At 49.9% G+C, this 27,123-nt stretch overlaps 1 protein-coding gene across 4 annotated transcripts in view; it reads left to right on the top strand.

Moving 5' to 3' along the window:
• The window catches only part of PKNOX2 (PBX/knotted 1 homeobox 2), a 64,756-nt gene that overhangs the window by 2,183 nt on the left and 35,450 nt on the right, over positions 1–27,123 (top strand). The window lies entirely within an intron of this gene.

Below are 27,123 nucleotides of genomic sequence, written 5' to 3'. Positions count from 1 at the left end.
AAAGTACTTTTTGACAGAGGTTGGGGTGGGGTTCCCCACCCCGGGGTGGATGGGGAGGTTGGAGGCGGTGCATAAAAGCACGGTGTAGAAACATACGGGGCTCAAAGCGGTGCTGCAGTGGGAAACTGATCGAAAGTGTCCAACTTTGGGTTTTTGGGGCTGAGTGCTCTCCTGGATCTCTGTGCTGCGGTTTTGCTGTTTCTTCCCTTGTAGAAGTACTCAGCGCAAACAACAAAATGCGTTTTCCCATAGTTTTCCAAAGTTCTGCTGTGCAGAAAACCCAAAAGATTGGTGCTCTCTGGGGGAAAAAACATTTTGGTATCATAGGTTTTGTCTGAGCGCTGCTGCTTTCTGCTCCCTGATTGCACTTTTTGAGTCCAATTCCTGCTTTTTTGATGGTGTTTTTGGGTTAAGCTCTGGGGTTGGGGTTAACTTGCAGCTGTCCCACATCCCCACTGGCAGCTGTTGTAGGGAACGTCTCACAGAGAGGGCTGAGCACAGAGCTTTTCCCCTAATGAGAATTGCAATTGGAATCCCGCTCAGAACAAACGGCCACTAATTAGAAAAAAAATATTTTGCGGCATCATTAGCCCAGAACGTGAAGATTCTGCCTCAACACGGCAGCGCTGGGGGGAAATGGGTTTAATCCTCGGAGGGATGCGGCGCCGGGGGATGCTCCAGGTGGAAAATCCCAGGGAGAATCCCACGGGATGGCCCCAAAGCACAGCTGGAGTGGGACGGCCCCGCAGCTGTGTCAATACGACGGGAATTCGGCCTTGGCTCCGTGCTCCCCCCCCCTCCTCTGCCAATAACCTCGTGTTGGGCTCCAGCGTGCGCTGATAAACTTAAATTGGTGTTGGTTCGCTCTGTGAGTGCGGTGAGGTGCAGGGCTGTGTCTGGCGCAGCAGGGATTTTTTTTCAATTAAAAAAAAAGGGCAAAGATGCCTTTTTGGTCATCACTGCTGGAGCGATGCGGCGCTGCTAACGAGATGCAGATGCTGGCAGCAGCGCCGGGCCGACGCTATGACCCTTCTGTGAGTGTGGGAGCAAAATCGCCCCAAGCCGGCCCTGCAGTGGGAGTTCTGGGGTCACACTGAGAATTGTTCCCAGCTACAGCCCTGCCTGTTAGCATCCCGCAGCACCAGGCAGGCATCGTGCAGCAAAAGGCAGCGGGACTGCAGGGGAAGGGCTGCAGATCCCCTCAACCCAACCCAAATCCCTGCATCCCGCCAGGAAGCTGTAACCCCACATCCCAAATCCCATCCCAGCCTGCATCCCAACCCATATCCCAACCTGCGTCCCAACCCTTCCCAAATTCGGGAGGGCAGCTGCAGTGCAGCATGATTGGAGCGCCTCAGGAAAGTGCCACCAGCTCCGTTCTGTGCGTAGCTTTCAACTTTAATAAGGTGTTGCAAAAACTATGAAAATAGTTATAACCAAAACCACATTTTTTCGGCGCGCGCCGGCTCTGTTCTGCGTCCCTCGGCCACAATGTCTGCCTTTGTACCCTCCATAAAGCTGTTGGAGCGCAGTGAGGAATGGCAGCGGGGCAGGATGGGGGTTAATGGACACGATGTGGATATCCGAAAATCCCAGGCGGGGTTGGAAGCGTTGCAGGCAATGTGTTTTATTTCGCTTTCAAAACCAGGATTTGGGGCATTAAAATCGCATCGCCCGGGCTCAGGAAGCTGACCTGAAATCCCCCCCAGAATTGGAAGGTGTTGTTACTATTGCTGCACATTGTCCCGTACTGTTGGGGTTTGGATGCCTCGCTTTGTTGGAGGGCGCTTTATAGGTTTGCAGAGCCCTTAATGTGGTTGGAAGCACCGCTCCCAGCTTGCAGGGCCGCATTAGGGCAGCACTGCTTCATCCCATCCAATTCCCACTCAGCGCCCTGCTTTGTGCCCATCTGTGATCCAGCACTGCCCAAGGGTGGGGAATTCTTATTTCTCTCGCTTCAAGCTTTACATTTTTTCCTCGCCAATCCACAAAATTGACTTTCTGGCACAGCTGGGGGTTTTACTGTTTGCCTCCCTGGCATCCTGCAGCCCTGTTGCAACGTTGTGAAATCGGCCACTCCGTCAGCTCCATCCAACAAGCTAAAATATCTCAGTCTCAAGGAGATCCCATTTTGACAAAGCCCTCGGAGGGACCAGAATGCATTTGCCCAGAAGTTGCTGCGCTCGTCTGTTAGGGACAGAGTGGGTGATTGATTTGGGGCAGAAAACCCAGAGCCGGTCCTTTGGTGCATGTGAGTCGCCGTCCCTTCGGAGGGCATTACACAGGTGGGTTGCTATCTGCACTTCTCCTAATGAGCCGGTAATTAAAACCCCTATCAGCTGCTCGAGTGCAGCCCGCTGCGCCCAGCAATGCAGTGGGATCTCAGCGGCGTTGCCTCGGGGATCCCTTGGGATTTTAGAGGGACCTCAGCGATGCTCTCCCAGTTTGGGGTGACTTTACCCCATCACTGTTGCAGAGGTGCTGCCACTCTTTATGTCCCATTCTGCCTCAGCCCAGCCAATGGCCCCCATTAGGCTGCCTTCCCTAAATCCATCCTAAACCTTTTCCAATTTATGTCCTTCACTCTCGTCATCCTCCCTGTGCAAGAAGACTCCAACACACAAAGTTTTTGGTTTCCCCCCCCCCCCATTTATCCACTTTTAAGCATCCCAAAGAGTAGAGCTGGAGGACAGATACTGCAAATCCCACTGCAAAGTGAGCGGGCTGCTTCAGTGCTGAGCACCCGGGGGGCGGCCAAGGTTATCTCAAGGTGGGATCGTGTCGTTCCCTGCAGCCCTTCCCACTGGGATCTGCTTGGGGGCCAGGAGCATCCCTGGGGCCGGGGCTGTTATCTCTGCACGCATCGTGCAATCTACTCTTGGAATTAATTGCACGGGCTCAGAGCATCATCTCCGTCCTGCTGCTTGCAGCGTGCGTGCAACGAGCTGGGGAGGGCTCAGACACCCAGCAGTAGTGCCTCTGTTCCTACTCCTGCATTGAGTTTTGCTGCAAAAACAGAGTTTGCCCAACAAAGCAGTGGTTTTCCATCCCTGCAAGCCTTCCTCCTGCAACTTCCCAACCAGCCATGCAACAAGCTGCTCCTCCTTTACAAGTTGCAAGCGTGCTTGTTGAATTTTCCTCTTTTTCCTTCTTGAACTCAGTCTCTTTATCAAAGGAAGCACTCAAACCAGCACCCCAGCCTTTGCATCAACACCACTGAGCGGGGGGTGGCAGAGGTGAGCAATCTCCCAGGTGAGGTTTGCAGAGCCCTCTTTGTCATGCTCCCTTTGCAGAGTCCCCTTTTACAACACTCTTTTTACAAACCTCTCTTACAGCATGTCCCTTGCAAAGCACCTAACTTTGCAAACTCTTAAGCAAAGCCACCCTTGCAGACTTTCTTTGTGAATCCCCATTGCAAACATTCCCTTTGCAAAGCTATCACTCCAGCGTACCTATTCCAATACCCCCTTTGCAAAGCCCTCTTTATAGCACCCAACTTTGCAAACCCCATTGCAAAGCTCCTTTTGCAAAGACCTCCTTTCCACTGCTCCCTCTGCAAAGCCACTTTTCCATCACCCTCTTTGTAAAGCCCCCGTTAAAAACACCTCCTTTGCAAAGCTCCCCATGTTAAAGCTCAATTCGAAACGCCCCTTTTGCAAACACCCATCTTGCAAAGCCTCATTTGCATCAGTGTTTTTGCAGAGCCCCCGTTTGCAGCTCCCTGTCTCCAATGCCCCGTTGCAGAGCCCCCGTTTGCACAGCTCCCAGTGCAGACACCCCTTTGCAGAGCCCGCCGTGTTGCCCCCGTGGTGCATTTTGCCCCCCCAGCTGTGCTGTGAGCAGAGGGGCAGCAGTTTGGCCCCGCTCCAGCACTGGGCCGGGACACACAGCACCCTTCATGAAACCAGACAGAATTAAACCCTTTGTTTCCTGTTTGCAGCCCGCCTTGGCCGAGGCCGGGAGCGCTCAACAAACCCTCCTTTGTACTAATTTAATTAATCGGGGCGGCGAGGATGAGAGTGGGGCTATAAATACTGCCCCTTCCCGGGGGCAGGAGGGGACTGCACGGTGCCATTCCTGGGCTGGTGACCCTGAGCGCCGTGCGGTGCCATGTGGGAGCTCAATTTGGGAGGAAAAAGGGGATTTTTGGGAAAAGCACCGACGCAGCCGCTTCTGCAGTGCTGCTGTTGCACATCCTCCCAGAAAGCAAATGTCTTGTGCCAGCGTTTGCAGAAGACGCGTCTGGGGTTGTGCACAACTGAGCAAAATTGGCTGGGAATGGGGTGGGGGATTTGGGTTTGGTGCAAAAGGTGGACCGACGTGATTCTGCTTTGGGGTTTGGGACGGTGGATGGCAAACGCCTCCGGACTGCTCACAACGTTTCAGTGGGATATTCGCTGGTCCCTGTGCAGTCTGAGATTTTTCCACCCAGTCCCTTTGCAAATGATGAAACCAGAGAACGCAACACAGCACTGTGTTCCCCATCTGCATTCCCTTCGTGTTGTGTTGGGCACAGGAGTTGTGGGTGATGCTGCGGGGGTGGGGAATTCACTTCTGACCCCATTTTTGGGGCATTCTGGCAGCTTTTGCTAATTGTGCCACGGTTCTATGTTACTGAAGGAGCCCCAGATCTCCCTAAGTAAACCCAAACCAGTGGAGCTCACAGAGGTGCTGGAGCAAAGCCAACTTTGAGGGGTTAAGGGGTTAAACCCACACTTTGAGGAGGAATCCGACCCCATCCCAACTGCATCCGGAGCCAACATTCCCCATTCCCAGCTTTAGTTCCAATCCACTGCTCCATTCCTCAGCCCTATAATGAGCCAACATTCAGCATCTGACCAAATCTCAGCGCATTTGGAGCTCCTCTCCTGCTGCTCATTGCAGCAAGAAGGGCCGGCCATAGAAACCCTTTGGGTTACTGTATGTAGGACTGGGGCTATTTCTGGTGGTTAAACAGGAGAGGGTTTGCCCATTTATTTTAGGACTGCCAGGTGATGTCACATGAAACCTGGAGAAATATTCGTTGGTGAAACATTATCTCGGCCGAGCCCCGCTGCTGCCTTAAAATAGCTGCACTATGGCATGGCCACGGGGCTGAGCCTGGGGTGAGGCGTGTGTTGGGCTCCCGGCCTGAATTTAAGGGAAAAAGTACTGTTTTGGTCCTCGGAAGGTAAAATGCAAAAGGAGAGATGTTTTTCCAAGCAGGGGCCTTTACTCCTGGCTCAGTCTGGGGGGAATCGCAGCAGCAGGACTGCTGGTGGGAATGAGTGGTGTGGGGGAACCGTGCCGCTCTCCGTCGGGAGATCCCACATCCAGCACGGAGAGTGTGCATCCCCCTGCTCGTGCTCCTCCTGCCTCCGCTGCAATGTGAGCAGGCTGCTGTGCTCCCTCGGCACTCTGGGTGAAGAAGCCGGGTGTTCCCACTGGGAAGCAGCAGCGTTGGGTTTGTCAGTGGCCAACATGGAAGGCTGTCCATCTACCCCGTCAAAAATTCGTCTGGTAATTCCTTAGCGAGAGTTGACGGGGATGGCTGCTCACTGGGATGTGTTGGAAGAGATCCCAACAGCATTAGGAAAAAATCTGTTTTTTCCCCATGTGTTGATGATGGGGCAGTGGAAAGCTCCGATTTGCACAGTGCATCCCATACTTGGGATGTTTCGGAGTGCAGTGACATCCCCAGCCGTGTCGCGTCTCTATTTACACAACCCTGGGTAAATACTCCACATCCGCTTTTAATCCCAGTTTTCCTGGAATTTAAGGGCTTTGGTCACGCTGAAAGTTTCTGAGCAACAGTTTTTCATGCTGTTTTTTTCCTCCTCAAGGAGAAATGCGCATTTCCCCACCCCTCCCTGCCGGAAAGGGCTCACACCCCCAGATTTTGTTTGGAGCAAGCAGAAACCCCACCAGAACGTTTAAATTTCTACTGGATAGCAAAATAAAACACCCAAAAAAAGCCTGAATAAACCCACCGCTGGTCAGTATTTCTCTGCACAGTCGAGGAACACTCATGTGATCACCCAAAATATTGGGGCAGAACGTGGCTTTGCCATTGGAGCAGGGTGAGCACACCGCAGCCCATTGGTGTGCCATTATTCTATTAGTTTCAGAGCTGGTGTTAAGTGGACATGATTCCTTCCCACGGACCATTAGTTGTGTTTTATTGCTGGCCTGATGGCCATTACCCTTTTTTGCTGGTGCCTTCCCCCATTAGGTTTGTACAATTAGCAAAACAGGAGTGCGGGGTGGGGGCGGTGGGGGGGCTTCATGGTGCTCCGCAATGGGAAATGCGCTGCACTGTGCTCCCTGCAGGCTTTGGGTGGTTGTGGGGTGGCTTTGGGGTTGTTTTGGGTGGCCCATTGGATGGGAGCAACACCCTCAGTTTCTCGGTGCATCACCTGTGGGTCTGCATAATGTTCCGCAATAGGCGCAGCCACGTGGGGTCCTGGCAGGGTGGGCACATCACCACAGCTCCTTGCAGGAACCAAATCATTGAAGTTCCAAGCTGAAGATCCCAGCAGGGCACCCGAGTTAGCAGAGATCCTCACGGGATGCTCTAATTAGCAGAGAACGCAACGTGCCTCCTGAGTTGCCAGCAGCAAGATGGTGCCCAGACCCATGCCAGATCCCAGATTCTCCCCCCCAGATGCTCAGCACTTTGCCCTCCTCTCACTGTGACTGTCTTTTTTTATTTTGATTCAGCAGCATCAGGGTTTTTGTCTGCAGTCAGTGCTGCCTTGAGGGAACCCGGTGGTGGGGCACTGAGCCCTGGGGTCCTTCCCAAAACTCTGCATCTGCCTTTTACATTGAAATCCCATAGGCAAGCCTAAAAGGAAAACCTTTTGCGTGCAGGGAGAATGCAGATAGTTTGCTCTATACTCAGATGGAGCCAGAAGGTGGGAATGTGGTGAACGTGGCAAACATTTGCAGTGATGGCAGCATCAGGTGCTGTGCTCCTCATGGGGTCTTTGGTGATTCCACAGAAAATCAGTTCTGATGAGAGTACCTTCAGCCTTGTAATCAACAGTATAAATAATCTCTTCTGTGCAAGGAACCTCTCGTCCTTGTTAGCCCTCATTAGAGCTGGGTTCGCTCCTCATCAGCGGGGGGCGATGACCTCTGGTGGGGACAACGTGGGGACACATGGCTGAGCAGTGGGACTCCTGGGGGCGAGGTGCTCCTGCTCTGTGTTGGAATGGGAACTCGGCTGCACGATGGTTTCTGCCTTCTGCAGTGCCCCAGAAGGGAGTTCTGTTCTGAGCCGGGGAGCTTCCCTGCAGCTCTGGGGGTGCTGTGATTTAGGGGTGCTGTGATTTGGGGGTGCTCTGTTTTGGGGCATGATGTGATTTGGGGGATGCTCGTGGACCAGCTGCCAGCCGGCACCCGATGGCTCAGGCTCTGCTCCCGCAGCTGTGGGACCACATTTATGGCTTTCCCCACCCAGATTCACACCACTCCTCCAGCTCTGGGATCTGCCCCTCCGTGGAGGGCTCAGATATCACCACTCTCCCCTCTCCTCTAACAAACACCTCCCGGAGCAGCGTGGGTGTTTCTTTCCCTTTGCGTCGGCTGAAACCTGAACTCGTGTTTATTTCTGTTCCTGGTTGGCTCCCTGTGAGCACAGCCCATCCTGCGCAGCACTGTGCCCCCTGCATGGCATCGCTGTTGGAAGCGGAGTCCTTTTGCTGCGGGCACCCAGAAATAGCCAGAGCTGGTGCTGAGCAGAGCATCCCTGTACTGCGCACAGCTTTCTGCTGCATCGCCCATGGAAATACCATGGAAATCCCAGCTTTGCTGCCCTTGTCTCCCTGGAATCGTAGAGCATTTCAGTTTTTATAATTAAAAGATGCTGCTGAAGAGCAGTGAGTGCACTGTTTGTAACATTTGCAAACCTTCCAACCCTCTTTGGCTAGAATTTTAGGAAAAAGCCCCAGACTGGCCTTTCTTGCTGTGCTGTGCTCCGACCACCTGCTCTTGACTGGAAATGCTCTGAGGCTTAATTGGGATTGCTTAATTACCCACCAGCATCAAGTGGGTCGTTCCTTGGGGTGCATTGGATGTAAAAGTCCATCCCTAGTGGCTCCCCCAATGGCTGCCAACAAGACTGTGCGATCCCATAGGAGCTGGGTGATGGTTTGCACTTCTTTTCACAAAGAGGCAAATTCCCCGACGGCTGGAATGCTGTTCTTGAGAGGGTTGATGGTGGTGGTGATGGAAGGAAGCGTTGGTGATGGAAGAGCGGTGGGTGTGGAAACACCCACATTCTGGGGCATTCCCTGCATTGATGGTGCTCTCCTCTGCGCACTGCTTGGGAATGAATGGGAAAAAAATCCCCGTCACAGAAGAGCTGAGAAATGGAGGTGGAAGATTCAAGAAGTGCCAAAGGGAACAGGTTGCTGCGTTGGCCATGAATTTACTCATTCTGGGGGAGCCTTTTCCCTGTGCCTGTTGACACTGTGGGGAGATGTTTTGCTTTGGGGGATTTCTCCTTTTCCCTCCTCAGATGTATTGTTGGAGGTGAGCGATTTTGGCAGTCGCTGTTGAACAAGAGTCATAAAACGAGAAGCACCGCCCGGCTATATATAAACCCGTGGCTGCGCTCTGTACCTATTTTTATGAGTTTTTTTTTTTTTTAAATGATCCCAGAGTACTTCCTGGAAAACGGAGCCATGAATTGATGCTTTTTATAGGTCGCACCATAATGCACTAATAAAGCAAAAGGTTAAGAGAATGGCCGTGTCCCTGTCCTCTCCTCCCGCCGGCTGTTAGAACAGCAGATTCTAAATCATGGCGAGTTATGAAGTGCAGCTCTTGGTTCCGCCAGCCAGTTCAGCTCTCCCCATCGTGCAGAGCATCTCTCTACTGTTGCCATCACCTCCCCTTGTGCCAAGTGAACCTTCCTGGCGAAATCTCTACAAGCAATTACATGAAATATTTCCAAACTATCCTTCAAGTAGCCAGAAACAGCGTCGTGAGTGGAAATGTGGCTCCTGAATGTGCTTTTGTGTGTGTGTGTCTGTGCAGTAAAATGGCACTGGGTTGGTGCTCACCAACTAGAGAGGTGCGGTTTGCGTTCTGCAGAGCAGCCCTCGGGGTGAGCAGCAGTGGATGCAGAAGGTCCCATCCCCGCTGTGCACTGGGGACCCCACCATCACCCGGCCCCATCCCCACCTCAAAGAGGCGAACGGCAGCGATGGAGCTGCTGGAGTTCCTTTCTCAATTAATGGCTTTGTTTAATCATACCCCCTGTCCAGAGGAGTATTGTCTTACGGATAATTTCGTTTGCCTAACGAGATTTTGCTAATTAAATCTCCTTTCGGTCGGCATGGCTCTCCCTGCAGGATAGGGGAATGTTTGTGGATCCGCTGCCGGCTAAATAAACCTTTCCACTCCGCTACCAAAGAAAACACGGGGATTGCAGGAGCCAAACACTGCTTGCAAATTAATGATCTGCTGCGGCCCCGGCGAGGCGCTGTGCTGTGCAGGGTGCTGCTGGCTGTGCCCTGGGCTCTGCCACTACTGCAAAGCATGTGTTGGGGCTGATGGGCTGCAAAACTTGGAGCAGGGCTTTGGGTCCCCAGAGTGGTGAGACAGCCCTGAAATGGTGCCGGGGGGCTTTGGGTGTTGGGCCTTTGGCAGCATTTTCGAGGCTGAATGGGAACAGAGTCCCGTTGCATTGCAGGTTTGGGGACATCTTGCAGGAAAACCTCAGAGCTTTCCATGTGGCACCCTTTTAGCACCTGGTTAATCACCATGAGCTCCTTGGCACTCGCTGCATTTATGTTAATGGTGACCCAATTAAGTAACACTCATTACCTTGCACTGTCACTCAGCTAAATCATTTTCCAGAGAGACAGCCCAGGGAAATCGCCGTCCCTTTTGCTGGGGCTCCAATGGAGAAGAAGAACCTCTGTTACCTCAGGGTATTCATTGCACTGCCTTTGTCCCATTACAGCACTCAAAAATGGCAATGCTGCTTCTTCTCTTTTTTTCCCCTTTTTAGAAAAAATCTTCCTGCAAAACAACTTTCTGTTTTTCTTCCACAAGTTTCACACGTTTCTCCTTCGGTCTGTGGCTTTTCTGGCTGCAGTTGTGTGCTTGGAGGGTCTCCTGGGCACGCTCCCTGCGCGCTGCCAGGCACACGTGCTGCTGTGCACGATCTGCTGCTCGTTGTGCGCTGCGGGCCATGCTCCCATCCGCAGGCTGTTTTGCTGGATGCTTCTTCTGTGTCCCCATGCACACTCCCTTGCACGCTCCCAGCTTCTGTGCACACTCCCTCGCATGCCTCGAGTCCCCGTTCACGCTCCCAGGCGTGCTCACAGCTCCACGCACACTCCCCTGCATACCTCATGACACCCAGTGTCTGCTCTGTGCACATTTCTGTGCTGCTTCATGCACTTCCTGTGCACGCTCCATGCGTGCTCCACCCGACGCACGCTCCATGCACATTCCTATGCATGTTCCCACGCACGTTGCTGAGGACACTCCATGCAGACTGCCATGCACGTCATGCTCCATGCGCCTTCCCAAGCATGCCCCCCACATGCACCACAAATATTTGTCTCTTCCCCCTTCACCATCTGTGTAACAAAAAGCCTCTTCTCTCCCCATTGCAAGCTTTGCCCCACCTGTCCCAGCTGTAGCCATTTTCATGAAACTTGTGAGGAATTCGCTGGTGCGTGGCCCCATCTCCCAGTAACTGCTGTGCTGAACCCCCCCCCCCACCCTGTCGTGCCACGGAGGCATCCTGCAGACCCAAACATCCTGCATGCAGCCTTGCTGGGTATTTAATAATATCTAATAATGCGGCGTTGCAGCATAAACACCGTCTGCGGCTCATCGGAGGCAGTAACACTAAAAAAGTTACAGGGAGCACTTGGGGAATGGTGATAACCCTTTTGAGAGGCAAATAATTGGCGACCGAGGAGAAATATGGAAAATGGAGAGAAAAAAAACGTGTGTACATGTATATATTAACGAAACATTAACTCTCTGCACGGGTTGACTTCCACGGAGCTGGGGGTGGGATGGGGGTGCGTGGCTGGAAACCCGACCATAAGTAAAGAGAAAAGAAAATAAAAATGTTTTATCTCCGATCTCTTTCTGTGATAATGATCTTAACTGATTTCAGATGGCAATAGAGCTAAAGGGAAAAACGTGTGTGGTTTTTAAATGAAAGTCGCCGTGGCTGTGTGCATCCCTGCTGCCCATGGGGCTGGAGGTTGGTTTGGGAATTTAGGTTTCGTGCATCAAAATCAAGTCAGGAAGGTGGCATTGCCCTGAAGTGCTGGAGCAGAGATTTGGGGGATGTGACTCCCAGGGCTTGGGATGCGCCCAGCATCCCCTGAGTTGGGCAGGTGGGATTACAAGAGAAAAAGTGTGCCATTTTTGCCATTTTCTATCAGCACTTCATCCAGAGTTGGTAAAACGTTGCAAATATGGAGCGGGGGTCTGCTTTGCCCCCTGAAATTGAGGTGTGAAGGAGAAAACCCGAGCAGAGCTGTGCTGGGTCGCCTCCCCTGACAGCAAATGCAAAAATAAATTTTAACCATTGGGTTCCAAATTGTATGAATTCCCCAAAAGATAGGTTTTTGAGGCAGTATTCCTGAGATCTTTTTTCAGCTGAGTGGATCCTTTTGGGTTGAGAAAAAGTTACAGTGCTTGGGAAGTTTGTGCTGAGCAGAGGTTACAGTGTGAAGGGAAATCCCACAGCAGGCACCCAGCAGCTTTTCCCTCCTTGCAACAGGCAGCTGCCAGAGCTGCTTTTGGAGCCAGTCGCTGCACTTAGGGGCAGGGAGGAGGGTTGCTGGATGCACTGCAAACCTGTTTGCAAGGCTCAGGGTCCTGCAGGTCCCATAGAGTGGCTGAGGTGGGAACAGAATTCCAGCAGAGGTTTATGTCCAGTTGGCTTTTGAGTAGTTCCAAGGATGGGGATTCACCATCTCAGCACCCATCCATCTCAGCACCCATCCATCTCAGCACCCATCCACCTCCTCCCCACCCACCCCACCCCTGGGGCTCCTGTCCCAGTGCAGAGCCCACGCTGTGCCCCTCTGTGCCTCAGGGCTGTGGATGGTGGTGCGCAGTGCTGCCCATCACTGGCACATCACACATGTGAACCCCACTCATTCTTTGGGGTTTGACCCATTTTTGTGCTTTTTCCTCTCCCTCGGGCTGTTCTCAGCCCCAGTCTCGAGGAGATCCCCGAGTGGCCGCATTCTGTGCGGCAGGGCTGTTCTGAGCACCGTGTTCCTTGGCTGTGGGCCATGCTGGAGCTGGGACTGCCGCTGCTGCCGTTGCTATTTCCATGCTTTTTCTTTTTTTGCTTCCGAGAACAATTAAAGGAATATGTGGGCGCTGCTGCCTCGTTGCAGCAGTAGTGCACAAAGATGCAAAATTCGCTCGGGCGCAGCCCAACATCTCACATCCGCGTTGCACATCCCCCCCCCAGAAAAAGCACCTTTTTAGGTGCTTTTTCCCAATTTTAGTTCCAAAAACGCATCTCCTGAGCGTCTTCCACCAGCACCAGGCACCGGCAAAAAAAACTTCCTGATGGGTCAGTGCCACATTTTGGGGCAAAACCCAAAGTTTCCTTCGCTGTTCCTCTCCCTCCCCGTGCTCAGCGCTTGCCACCCCGCTGTCTGTTTTTCCTAGCTGAGGTTCAGTTCTAATTATGTTGATTTTCTCCAGCCCACCCCCTCCTGGAAAGCTTATTAGGGTGAATATTTTTATTTATTATCATTTCGCCCAACTCCTGCCAGCATTTCCAATTACTCTCGCCGCTTCCTTGTAATTGTCTTTCTGTAATGGCTCCGAAACAATTGCGCTAAATGAGGTGTCTCCGGCAAGATGAGGGTTTCACTTCATTAAAGGCTAATGTATTCTCAGCTCCAGCTCTGTGGGGCTGGCGTGGAAGGAAAAAGGAAAAAAAAAAAAAAGAAGAAGAAAAAAAGAGATTTAAACAGCTTCTTTTATTTTATCGGGAACAACTTTCCCAACAGGAGAAGCGTTTGGGGATTTTTTGCTTTTGGTTGAAGGGAACCCTGTGGGAGAAGTGGAGCATCCTGTTGGGGAAGTGCTGACTGTGGGGAAGAAGGCACTGTGGGGTCAGGGAGGCGCTGCACCGAGAAGCACTGCTTGCAGAAGTCTGGGTGCATTTGGGTGCTTTTGCTCCCTTTCTGCACCATGAACGTTGTGTTTGTGTCTCCATCCAGGCGTGCAGCTTTCCCTTTCTCCAAGCTGCCACTTTTTACTTTCTCACTTAATTTTATTTTGATTTCCTTTCTCTAAGCTCCGTCTGCCTCACAGAATCCACCTTTTTTCCCTTTTTTCCCCTCTGCCATCTGATGGGAGATGCCTCGGCTGCACAAAGCAGCACTGGAGGAGTTCCCTGTTGCAGCTGAGCCTCCTTGCCTAAAATTACAATAATTATTGCTGCAAAATACACTTTTCTCTTAAAATGCATCTGCGGAGCAGCCAAGGCCGGCTGCAGAGCTTTTGCATTTCCATCAGAACTTCAAGGCTCGCTGGGTATTATTTTGGAGCCGGAATCGGATATCATTCTTGTTTATAAAAGCTTTTTTTTTTCTTTCTTTTTTTTTCTCCCCTTTTTTTCTGTTTTCTGGTTAGTCCCGGCTCGTGGGGGGGACTTCGCTATTTGCTGTGTTGGAAGGCTAAGAAGCAGGGCTTAAAATTAGAGGGTTTCCTCTCAATTTTTAAGGGTTTTCTGCAGTATTTATTCAGGTCCTGATCCAGCAAGTGGCTCAGGACTGCTCCAACATGAGCATCACGAGCATCAAAATGGGGCTTCACTGAAACACAGTCAGAAGCTGCAGGGGAAAGTATCCTGTTGGGCAGAGTGAGGCCACCTAGAAAATGATGTGTGCAAATGGAGGTCTGAATGTGGGGAGAACCCACTTTGGAATCACCATCAGTGAGTATCGCAGCTGCAAAAATGTCTGGTTTTGGAAGCAACCTGCAGGAGGATCCCCAGCGGGGAAACACTGAAACCTGGGGGTGAAGGGAGTTGTTGAGGGCGTAGCAGTCATAGAAAAAGTGGAATTACTGCTGTCTTAGAGTGGAAAAAGCCAAAAACCCAACAAAAATGTGGTGCCCAGGGAGGAGTCAGAGAAGAGCATGAAAGTTTGATAGAAGATGGAAAAAAAAGGCGTTTTTTTGCCATGTGAATAAAGACCTGTGGTTGTGTCGTCATCTGGCTGCTAATGATGGAGCACCGGGAGCTCAGTCGGCTGCTCCTCGTCCCCACGCTGCTCCCAGCCCAGCGCCGCGCACCCAAGGAATGCCAGGAGATGGATGGAGACAAAGTGCTGTTAAAACAGCTGCAAGTTTACCTGAAATAGAAGTCTGGAGTGACCTTCAAGCCCTCACTTCCACTGTGGTGTGCAATGTGGGATTTTTCCTTAAAAATGTTATTTCGTAGGGATGCAATCTTTGATAAACAGCAACTGGAGCGTCTTTAAGTGCATGGAGAGCGTTGAGAACTCAGCAGAAAGTGTCAAAAAATGAGGATTGCTGGGAGTGGCTGCCATAAATCTGCAGTTCTGGCTTTGGAAAATGGGGGTGGAAATGCTCTAAAAGCAAATATTACTTTTGTCACTTTACATCGCTTTGCTGCTCCATGCAGAGGGACAGCGAGCGGGTGGCTGTTAGCACAGCTCTGGGAACGCCTTCCTGTGGATTTTTCTTTCCTGGGAACACCGCTACCAGCTGAATGTTACGTCAGATGGGTGCCAGGAGCAGCAGTACTTCAGTGCAGAGAAAAGCAAACCGGAGGGTGCAGGGACTGCATGGCTGGAAGAGCTGAAATTCCTAATTATGAAAGCCCTAAGGTGGCATAAAGAGCTGAGATCCCCAATTAGGGAACATCTGGAGGTGAGATGGCATAACCTTCCTCGCAGCCAGGGATGCTCAGCGCCCACTGAAGATGATTTGTTTTTGGGACAGATCTCCCTAGATTTGGTTGATGTTGGATTGCTGGCAGCCTTTAAATGAAGCAGAATGTCCCTCAGAGAGGGTGAATATCCCTACAGAGAAAAACATTTTGGGGAAAAAAAAGTGGGAAAAGTGTATTGCTTCTGGGGATGTGGAAGTGACTGTGAGGCGCAGGAGCGCACAGACAGCGCGGGGCTGCTCTGTGCTGGGGGTTTGGATCTGAAATGTGCCAAAAAGTGTCTCTGCGCTTTCTGGTAATGAAGTACTGCAGCCTCTGCCTTAGGTTAACTGTGTCCTCTGTGCTTCCAGCCCACCCCGAATCCTGGCACTGGTGGCAGCCAGTACCTTCGGCTCTGTCCTTGGGGCAGTTGTTGGCTCCTTGTGGCCAACCCAGCCATCGTTTTCAGTTTGCTGTTAGATGGATTGGCTCTAGCCAGCGTCCTTGCTTTGACTTAGTGAGCAGTTCGGTGCCAATATCAATGAGTTCCTTGGGTTTGGATGTAGCTGGTAGTCTCCTTCTGATAATAGCACCCACAGACTTGAGGTGATCCTGCCCAGCATCCCTTTGATCCTGGCCAACATCCCTACCTGATCCCTGCCAGCATCCTTCATTTAAGGTAAAGGTAATTAAGGTAATTCCCAGCTCAGCTTGCACATCCATGCCTGCAGTGTGCATGCAGCTGCTGCACAAACCATGTGCTTCCTGCATTGCTATGGCATTTATCCAGCAGTTTTCTGACTGTGTCCTGGCAGACATGAGGCCAGCTGCCTTGGTCTCATTTTACAAAAACTCAGGGTGAGAAGCACATCCTCAGAGCTGCAGCATTTGCAACAACTGAGACAGCTTAGACCAGGTGCATTGAATCGATGCACTGATTAGTGCATTTGCAGCACATGCTACACAATGCAGAGCTGCTCTTGTTTTCTCTGGGGTGTGTAGCCCTCACCTTTCCTGCAGTGTTTGGAGCTTGCAGCAAGACAGCTGCATGCACAGAAACTGCTGCCCTTCTGCACATTGCTCCCTGTGCCCCACCTGCACAACCCTTTGCCAGGACTTTCTGCAGCCCTCCTGCACCACTTTCTGCATTCTGCTCTGGTTACAATTTTAATTTTGCCCTTATTAAAGCTTCCCAGACTCTGCCTCATTCCGTGCCTCTGAGCAGAAATTCCTGGGCCAGGGCTCACACCTGGGCTGGTTCTGCTCCATCCAGCAGTCAGACACGAAAGCCGACGGCGGAGCTCTGTTCCTGGGATGTGTCTGCGCAGGTCCCTTCGCTTGGCACAAAGGAGCACAAAAATTGAGTTTCTGAGGCAGGAACCAAGGCAAGATTTGTCTTTTGGAGGTTATATTCTGAAAAAAAATCAGCAGTAAAACAAGCCAGGAGGTTTTCCAGTCGAGCTGCCAAGTGGGGAGAGGTGCATTTTGCAGCTTTTGCAGTTTCTCAGTGAGATGCAACAAGTCAAAATAATCCAACTCCTGTAGCAAGCTGCAGGGCGAGCAATCTGCTCTGGATTTCCCACTCCAGACTTCCAGAAGTATCAATGCAAACATTTGTGCATGCACAGTGGTGGAAAAATGTTTCTCTTTGTGCATGCCAAGCTGCATGCAGCAGCATGGAGAGGTGGGAGGTGCATCCCCAGAGGGAGCCACGTGCAGCTGCACCCCCGTGTGCACACCCCTGATTTACACACAAACACACTCCGTAACTTTCTTTTCTTGCCATTATCTCTAACCCATATACTCCGGGAAGTTTAATTTGTTCTCGCTGGTAATCACCATTAAATAGAAATTGTCTTTTTCTGTGTAAACACGTCATTAGTGGCGCTGGTTTCTGCAGGGTCCAGATTCCATTTTTATTAAAATGAAACACTTTTCGGCTCCTCACTGTGTCCGGAGATGAGCAGTGTAATTTTAACCCGTCGGGTTGGCCGCAGATAATTGCGCGGCGTTTGATTGGGGCGATTAGGGAGATTTCCTCTTTTCATGCCGAAGAATTTGCATTTTTCCCCTACTTCTCTGCAGCGAAGTCATGCTTTTGTACACAGCCAGTTTTAATGAGCATTATAAATCCTAATGAATATATTTTCGACGTGCCTTTTATTGGCTTGTTTTCATTAGCCGAGGTCTAACAAACAGGGCTGGGTGGGAATGGTGGAGCGCTGCTCCACACCTCTGCTCCTCTGCCTCCCTCCCAAGGAGAGCGGTGCATACGGCCACTGTCCCATCCGGCAGCGTCCATTCTGGGGCTGAGCTGTTTTGGAGCACGGAAAGCTTTTGCCGTCTCACAGAGTCACAGAATCATTAAGGCTGGACCTTAATGAGATCCCCAGGACCTCTCAGATCCCCAGTCCAACCCCAGCCCACCCCACCGTGCCCACATCCCTCAGTGCCGCATCCCCTCAGTTCCTGTAGTGGAACCACGGTGGCCCAACGCCCCCTGCGCAGCTGTGCAGTGCGGCACCGCGCGGTGGGAGAAGAGATATTCCTGATACCCAACCTGAGCCTCCTCTGGCACAACTTGTGGCCATCACTTTGTGTCCTACATGCAGCATCTCCCTCTGTATGAGGCAGTGAAGGATTCTGGGGGGAAAAAGTGTGGTTTAGGGCCAGGGGGACGGCTTGGAACGGCTCTCAGGGCTGCAATCTGGCACCAGCATCATCCTTTTGTAACAAGGAGCAAACATCAAAGAGCTCAGTGCATTTGTGTTGTGGCCCTGTTGCCCTTTCATCCCTCTCTGGGCCTTTTCGGGATCACATTCTCCTCAGATCTGCTTTCTGCATTCCCATATTTAAAATGCATTATTATACGTTACAACAAATATTTGCTGCGAGGAATGAAGCTCACGTATGTAAAGACGTACATATAATAATAATAATAATACACACCTATAAAAACTTACATGTAATACATGCATATAAATAAATACGTGTGTGAAAATATTACACATGTATGCACATATATGCAAGTGCATAATTTTATTGTGACACATTATAATGCATTCGTATATATATATGTGTATATATATGTGTGTATATATATATGTATATATATGTGTGTATATATATATGTATATATATATATATTTAAATAGTGCCAATAGTTGTGCAGACAGCCAGCTCTGCTGTCACATGGAGTTTTGTGACAGAGGAAGCAAAGTTGCAAAAAAACAAAATAAAATGCAAACGGATATTGCACTGCAAAGTTGCGAAGTAAAAATAATTTTTATGAAAGAGCAAACAGGCTTTGCATTGCCAAGTGGCAAAAGTCCAAACGTGCATGAAGTGGAGATCTGCAAAAACGCTTTGCGGAGTTTCAAAATCCTGCAAGGGCATCGCATTGCAAAACCTTTGTGCACATTGCATTGCATTGCAAAGAGAGCAAGTGCAGTGCATCGCCTTGTGAAGCCTGCAGATGCACTGCACTGCACTGCAAAACTTGCAGCGTCCCTCCAGTGTCGGAATGGAGTCAGTTTATTGTAGTCGGCAACAAATTAGTTCCAGTAACTCCGTGTTTTTTCTGCAAAGAGGAATGAATTCCCACTTCTGTTTCGCCTTTGGAAACTCAGGTTTAATGACGGGGATCTTTCTTTGCACAGAGGATTAACTATGCCCCCTTTTAATTCATAATCCCTTTATTGCTGTTCAGCTTTTGCTGTGACCCGCTGCCTATCCTTTGGCTGCTGACACCAAATTTATCGCCTTATTATGAAGCCAAAAATTGTTTGCTTTCCTTTGGAGTTCCCCACCCCCAGAGTTGCTTTTGTGCCCCAGCAGCAGAGCGGCCGAACCGCTCGGAGCCACGGGCGCTGCAGGTTTGGGCAGAACTCACTGAGCATCGCGGGTGCTGAAGCCTCATTGCTGTAATTTAGCCGTTATTAAGTGATCGTGGTGCATTTGTAGCCAAAAAAAGCCTTAATTTTGACAGATGAGAGGAAAGCTATTTCCTTATTTTTCATTTTCTGAAATTTTTTCTGAAACCCAAAATGGGAACATCCAGCAGTGGGAAAACATCTGCGAGAGAAAAGGGGCCGCTGGGCCGCTGGGTGAATCGCGGCCTCTGTTTCCCCAACTCCCCCAACCCACCGGTGTGAAACCCCACCTTCAGGACCCAAATTAGCGCGAGGTTAATTCCGATATTTTCGAACTCCAGAGTTTACGTTCCCATGGCAACCAGTATTTTTATCCTCTGCACCGTCGGGGAGCAGCGCTCCTCTGAGAGCCTCCGAGGTGTCGGGGTCGAGTCAGAACAAATAAATAAAGCGCAGGAATTTGCGCCGCGTCGCCTCGGTGGGCAGCGGGAGACGGCAGTGCTGGCGCTGGGGTCGGGTGGGAGAGCGGGCGGAGGAGCAGCGCTGATAGGGGCTGAGTGACGGAAAGGCGCGTTGGGAGAGCAGCGGGAGGTGGGGTCCCCCAAGCCCCCCTCGCCACAAATGGGTCACTTTCAGACTTCTGTGTGCTGGAGTTGCGTGGCTGCTTCCGAGGGAACCGATGGCCAGAGTTCGGGTGAGATGGGAGAGGGCACAGGAGGGTGAAAACCACAGGATTTGGCTCAAAAATGACCACCGCGATGGGAGTCTCACCCAAAAGCAATACCGAGAATTTGAGCAAAATTTTGCAGCCCAACCATGCAGTCGGTGGCCGAGGAGCCGCGCCCTGTGCGAACCCTCCAACCCTCCGGATATTAATTAATATTTCATGTTGACATTTTTTCCCCCAGACGGGATGTTTGCAGCACGCAGTCTGCGCCGTCGAGTTAAGATAATTAAAGGCGGTTTTGTGCCGTATTTTTCTCTTGACTGAATCAAACAATGATGTTGGCATAGAAACAGCCTTTTGTGGAAAGGTCACCTGCATGGAGGGCGTTTTAGGTGTAATTCAAGGAGATTACAGGGGATTAGGGAACGTTTAAATATATATTTTTATATATGGAGGGAGCGTGTGTATCATGGCATGCGTGTGTATATATATGCTTATGCACCCACGCGCTCGTGCATCCCCTTGTATATGGATTTGTATGCGCTTCTTTAAGGGAAATACGATAAAGGAGCAATATCCAACCAAGCTGGGAGGTTCAACAAATTAAAAAGTCTGCGATAAAGGTTTTATTTCCCCCCCTTTTTTTTTTTCTTTCTTTTTTTTTCCCTGCATGTGGCGGGGTGATATCAACACGAAGCGCTTTCTCCTCTGTGTTTTTGCGCTTGGCTTTAATTAAACCTCAGGCAGGGCTGGAAAAATGTGGCGAGACGAGATAATTGTGCTATTCCCCACGCGGGGCTCAGCGCCACGGAGGGAAAACGCGAGGAGAGAAATTTGGGGACGGAGCCGTCGGGTGATGGAGGCGGCCGGGACCGCGATCTTCAGGCCGAGCAGATTCCTTTGCAGCCCCCAGAGTCCCCACAGGAGCAGCTTTTGCCTCTTTGTGCACCTCCATGGTTTTGCAAGGAGTAGGAAAAATTAGTAAACCTGATTTTTATTCAGACGACCAGCACAGGTTGCTTTCCTTTGCCTTTTTTTCTTTTTTTTTCTGGCAACACATTTCCAAGGCAGGAATTTAAAAGGTGAGATCTCTGCCAAACGGCGTCGATATGGGATTTGACACAGGGCCGCTCCCTGCAGCTCTGGGTGCATTCTCCCCTCGTCCCCCAAACTGGTGCTGATGGGAGGGCTGCAAATCCCTCAAAAATCAAACTGCAGTGCCTTTTTTCCAGGTTTTCCCACAGTAAGTCCTTATAACAAAAAGCAGTGTGTCGGAAACAGCCTGGCTGGTAGGAAGGGCTTCCCAGCCTGACCTTGCTGGAGCCTGTTGGGATGTAATAGGAGAGAGGGGCCGTGGAAACATGGAAATGGCCGGGAAGAAAGGATTCAGACAGACAGCGATAACAAAACCCCCATTTCGTGTCTCTTCTCGCGTATCTGTAGCGGCCCTTGGTAGCAAACATTTGGTTCAGATTAGGTTTTGGTGATTACAGCTTGTCAGAAAATATTGTTTGCATCCTGCAGGAAATACTACGTTTTAACTTTGTTTTCATTCCAAGTAGTCAAAATATTGATTTTTCATTTTTTCAGGGTAAAATTCCAAAAGCAATTTCTGTTTGGACACATGGAAGCAAAAGCTATCAGCTCTGTCTGCAGACTTGAAATGTTTTGACATTTTTAAATGTTAGTTTCAAATTGACATTTCAACTTAAAATAGCATTAAAATGGCACAGAGTGAAGCTGTTGATTCAAACAAAAATTAAATTTCATCGAGGCATTTCAAAACTTTGCATTTTTCTCCATTCTGAATGAATGGTTTGGAGAAAGGGCCATTCCTTGCCATTGGTGCTCTTCCTTCAGAGGAGACCAGATGCACAAAAAATGCGCTGTTTCACCCCAGACTTGGTATGAAATAATCCTGGACTCCCTGTTTGCCATTTCGGAGACCTCAGGAAAGCACAAAAATGAGCTTTCCCTGCACTAAGCCGGTGAGACATCGGAGTGAATCAGAGAGCATCACTGGGCTGTATTCATTGGAGGCCTTTGAGATTTGCAATGTTGACGTGAGATTTTGCCTTTCTCCCCTGGAGGAGATTGCTCTGCTTTTGACATCCCATGGTGGCATCTCTTGACTTGCAGCCTTTGGCAGGCAAAAGACAGCAAGGAGGTTTTTTTCTCTTTTCTGTAGAACTGCAATATTGGATATATATCAGCACATGTTCCTCCAAGTGAAAAAAAAAAAAAAAAAAAAAGGGCCCAAATAAATCAACTGGGAATAAATAAATAAATAAATAAAAAGAAAGAAAGAAAGAGAAAATAACCAACGAAATAACAGTTGTATTTTTTCCCATGTTGGTTGGTGGCCAAATCCCATCACCCGCTGGCGTTGGAGGTGGGCTGCCTCTATTCAGCTGGGAGCAGCTGTGTAGGACGTAGGCCAATAATATCTCAACAGAGAGGCAAAAAGCTACAGTGAGCCTCAAATGGCTATTGCTCTTATTCATCGAAGTGCCTGCTGTTCCCATCTCAGTGTAAAGAAAATGGGGACAAACACCGATAAAAAAAGCCGTGTCCAGCATGGATGGCCAGACAGAAAGTGCAGTGACTTCAGGTTGGCTTCTGCCAGTTTGCAGTTAATTAATTGGCTGTCTTTCCAATTCAACAGGGATTGGGTTGTTGGTGTTTTGTTTTGGCAAATCCCTATTTGGGGCGGTTGCATCCAGAGAATTGGGCAAAAATGGCCACTGGAAGTCCTGCAGGCATTTCAGGTTGTGGAGATTTGAGGTTTTTCCCTGGTGATTGGAAAGCAGTGCTTCCTTCAGTCCTGGAAGTGATAGGAACGGCCCATCTTATGAGCTGATATGGTGATATTGGAGAAACAGCATTTCTCGATGCCTCAGAAGTGATGAGCACCGCACATTCACCACGGGAAAAAGTGGGCCAAAGTTTTGCTTCTTCTTGTGGTTCTTCTTCCTCCACTTCTTCATCAACAAAGAAACGTGGAAAAACACTTCTGGGGGCTGCTTTTGGGATGCTGCTGCTCAGTGTCTCTTGAATGGGAATCCATTGGAAGTCTCAGAGAAAGACTTTTCCTGAAAGTCTCATTTCTGCCCTCTGAGCCCTTCTCATAGACAGCTCTTCTTCCAGTCAAAGAAAAAAATCCACAAAAGCAGACATCCTCAGTTCTTTCCACAAATTAGAACAAGGAAATACTGAACAGAGAGAAGATTTCAGCTTTGGGAAAATTTCTGTTTCTGTAGGAAAAATTGCTGTTTCCGTTGGGTCCCTCAGTGGCTCTTTTGAAAAAGATCTCGAGTTCGACCAGAATTGATGGCCAAGGCTACAAGTGCAGAGTGCCGTTTCCAGCCAAAATTGCCAAACGAGGTGACAAATAGTCTCTTCGGGGGGATTTCTTTTAATATCTGAAGTCACTTTATAGCAGTATTTGACTTTTATGGCAGTCTTTGGGCAGTTGGTTTGAGTCACGCTTCCTCTCAGCACAGCCGTGGACACGGGATCAGCTCTGCTCTGACGGATCAGCGCTGTATTAATGGCTGTTACTTAATAAGTGTGCAAATAAATCCATGTCCAGTGGTTGTTCATAACCTTGCTTTGTTCCTCAAGGCAGAGCATCCATCCTCAGGAGCACTCGGCCATTTGCCTTTTGCTCATTTGGAATTGCCTAAAAATAGGGCGATTCTCAACTTGCGTGGAAATGAAAGTACAGAAAGATGAAGAGCTGGGAACGTCCTAACATGGAGTTCCTGGCATGCTACTCTGCTAAATGTGAACTTTATGGCATCCACACGCTTTCTTTGAATGCTAATAACTAAGGAAGGCGAATCAACACCCATTAGAGGGTCAAGGCACGGGTTAACGCGCACCAACCTCTGCAGGGAAACGCCTCGTCAGCTCCCATCGCCCGATTCCTCTGGTGGAAGAAATCCTGGCCGTGTGCATCTTGCCCCACAAACATGGGATTTCCCAGCTGGATTTCCTGTGGAAGATCCTGTGATTTGTTGTGCTGTGCGCTGACTGCAGACAGCAGCAATAACACCTTCCGCCGGGCGCACAGCACATGCAGCTCCGATCTATCACAGCTTACTGCAGGCTATTAATAGTTTATTAACTCCATTTAAACTCTGCCTAAATGCTCCCAGTGTGCCAAGTGTCTCTGCATGGAAATTATTAAGAAAAAAGAATTAAGTGGAATTACAGAGTGTGCCAGGGCACACTTGGAACTTGTGCTGTGTCCCCCGCATTTCTGCGAATGGTGGAGCGTGCGTCTGTGTGCGCATCTGGGAGATGTTGGGATGCGGTCCTTCTTTTCTTAGGAACTGAAGTGTCACTGAAAGGGGATGCTTCCCGGAAGGAAGGGTTTGGTTGTTTGTGCTGAGCCAACCCCAGACCTGGAATTTTGCATTTGCTGCTGCTTGTCAACTCAGGCTGTGGAATGCTGATCAGCCCCAAACTTCAGAAATTCATTCCCATAACAAGGAAAGAGGTGTTTTCCCAGCCCACTCCTGCCTACGGGGAGCTGAATTTGGGGGTTACGGATGGCAGGAAATTTCTGCCACGGGAAGATCATTGGGAGCCTACAATTTATATTTGCTTTCACGGCTGATCCTCACCCATGGGGATCCCATCATTTGATCTCAAGCACTCCCTTCCTGCTAAACACAAAAAAAATGTATATTTTTTCATCTCCCCCTTCACTTTGCTGTGATGTTTCTTTGTCTCTCACCATTCCCCGAGTATAGAGAGTCAAGCCAGGGCATTAATATTGATGCAGACCTCGGTTATTAGGAGCTGCATTTCCGAGCGTGCCGGCAGCATATAAATACTATTACAGGGTAATTAGTGAGCATCAAGCTGAGTTTGGGTCTTGCAGGGCTTGGTGCCCTACTTTCGTGGTTTTGTGTGTGGGGTTGTTGGGGTTTGCCCACAGCCGGAGCTGAAGGCTGAGTGGGATCCCATCCCCGGAGCAACCGAATGCTGAGCAGAGCGGAGCAGAACAGAGAGCGGGGAAGGAAAAGGCTGTCACAGCTTTCCTTCTTTGAAAGCTGGGTGTATTTGAAGTGCAAAGTCGCTTCCGACTTTCTTATTACATTTTCCCCATTTTTTTGTTTGCTTCCATCCCTCCTTGCCAAGATGGGATTTCATGGTTTGCGTTTTTTCCTCCTGTGCCACGTTTTAATTTTTTTTCTTCCAGTCTTGTGAAGTTTGAGAAGGTTTCAGCATCGCCAAAAGGCAAATACAGCTCAGTGGTTCTGAGGGCCAGGAATGCTGCAGGTCTCCCAGCCTCCCAGAGCAGCAAACAGCTCACACTGTACAGTGCTTAGCAGTGGAAAGGAAAAAAAAGAAACTCCTATTTTCGAGCAGAAGTAACATCCAAACAGTCCGGTGTGTTAGATCTGAAAAATGGGTGCTCCTTGAATTCCTCACACTCCTTTATTTTGTCGTTTCCTCCACTTCCTTCCCTCAGCAACTGCAAGAAGAGGTTGCCACCCAAAAGGGGACAACTCAGGTTGTGGCTCCGTCCCCAAAGCCTTCGTTTTTTCCCACGGTGCTGCTGTTACCACCTCCTACTGAAACTCTCTGTGAATAATTTAGGAGCGTTTTGCATCTTTTATAGCTCTGAACTTCGACTAAAAGGAGGTTTGAGATGGTGCTGCCTGTGCAATAAAGTATGAATGTGGCTGAAGGCGAAAAACCTCAATCTTGCATGAGTGAAAAGGGACGGGGATGGGGGTGACAGCAGTGGGAGCCGCGGAGGCCTCTGAACGCTGCGAGCTCTTAGAAGTGGTTTAACACATTATTTTCGGGTGTTGACACGGGAGGAAGGGCATTCAGCTTGCAGACTGGCAAGCACGGCTTGGCCCCAGTATTTCCTTGTCTGGGGCTGTCAGGGTTGTTGCAGAGGTTTGGGGTTTGTCGTTCTGCTTGGGATTGGGGAAATCAATGCGTTGTGCTGCACAGGGGGGTGAATCACTGCAGCTCTCTGCCCCGGGGGTGAGTCATCACTGCAGCTCTGTGCCCCCAGGAGAGAAACCCACCTTCTTGCACTTCATCACCCCCATTTCTTTTTTGCATCTCGGTCACTGCTGTTCTCTGCTGCTGGGTTTCCCTCTCCATTGCAGGTGTTTGAGCTGAATCTTACTGTTTTAAGGACTGTTCATTGCTTGAGTCTCTTAATACATTTGCTGTTGGCCAATGGGAGAGGTGCAGCCTCATTAGCAGCATGCTAACAGGCACATGTCTTTGTCTCCTGCTCGGGAATGCTCATCCCCAGCTTTGGGATGGTTGTTTCCAGCTTTCCAGATTTGGGATGATAGCAGAGGACTTTTCCTTCAGGGCCTGCACGCACCAACATGTGGGCTTTAGCAGGGTGTCTGCATCAAGCTGCTGGAAAGATTTTAAATTCCTGACTAATTTCTTTTCCATGAAACAAATGAATCTTCAGAAGGGTGTTCTGTCGCAGCTGCTAAGCCATTTAATTTATCTGAGTCATTTACAATTTGTGATGGGACTGTTAATGGCCTGATGTGGGGATCAACATCACTTAAATGCTTGGAGGATGGTGGTTTTTTTTTTTTTTTTTTTTTTTTTCCCACTCCTATCCTTTATTTTTCCTTTTGGTTTTAAAGTTGTTGCTGGATTTGTCCCCAGAGGCACAAAGCTGTGTTTGGAAAACGTCAGCTCTGTGTCCCCAGCCCCTTTGTCACGCTGCAAGCGCAAACCGCAGCCCACCCAGGGGGACGTGCGGCCCTGCTACTGCTCACTGCTTCAAAGTACCTGTCCGTGATATGAAACATGCCATAAAATGAACACATTCCAGATGTCCCTGCAAATTCCCCTTGGCTTCGCCATCCACCTGAAGGCAGACGATGTGGTGAGGCTCCTCAGCACCGGCTGCTTTGCTTGTGTGGGGCTTTCCTGCCCCGCAGTGTGGAACGGCGTCTCGTTCGGTGTCCCCATGGCAGTGGAGGGGGTCAGCTGTCACTAAGCAGGGACGATGTCTGCAAGTCTTGTCCGGTACAGAGTGGCTGCAGCGCTGGCAGCAAGGTCCCAGGGGGTGATTTCTCTCCTGACTCGGGAAGGGTCTCTCCTTGGCGTTTGGAGGGATTTTCGGCTTCTTCCATGTAGCACTCACCTTAATGCAGAAGTGATGGGATTCTGGCCAGGCTCTTGCCCTTGGAGAAGAGTTGGAATGCCGCGAGCCTGCACCTGTGGACGATGCCAACTTTGCAGGCAGTCAGCAACCATTGCCTTTGTTTATTCAAAAGCACCACAGAAAACACAGTGGGGGATGTGTGATGTCTCGAGGGTGGATTTCCAGGAGATGCAGGCAGCAATTTCCTTGGTACCTGTGGTGTTAGGGTCCAGTTGGCTGGAAGGACTGCATAAAATGGGAATGCTGGTGGTGTGGAAGGCGGTAAAGTAGTTACAAAAGCTAAAATTACTATTCATAGCTAATATGTTGCATGGCACTAATTAATTTTTAAAGAGACTCACCGGGGACCTCATTGCTAAAACGTGATGTTTTCTCCTCCGGCACCATAACTGTTAACTCAAAACAAAGCAGACAGACGGAAAGGAAGAGGAACTGCAGCATCCAAGGGATTTTTCTGATGGGCAAACCCTGCTGTTGGGATTGGGTTGGGGTCACCCTGTTGCACCCCTCCAATGTCGCTTTT

Source organism: Meleagris gallopavo, chromosome 26, assembly GCF_905368555.1.
Source record: "Meleagris gallopavo chromosome 26, MGAL_WU_HG_1.1, whole genome shotgun sequence".
Taxonomy (NCBI): Eukaryota; Metazoa; Chordata; class Aves; order Galliformes; family Phasianidae; genus Meleagris; species Meleagris gallopavo.
Note: the sequence above shows the minus strand (reverse complement) of the source record. Positions and strands in the feature narration are given on the sequence as shown.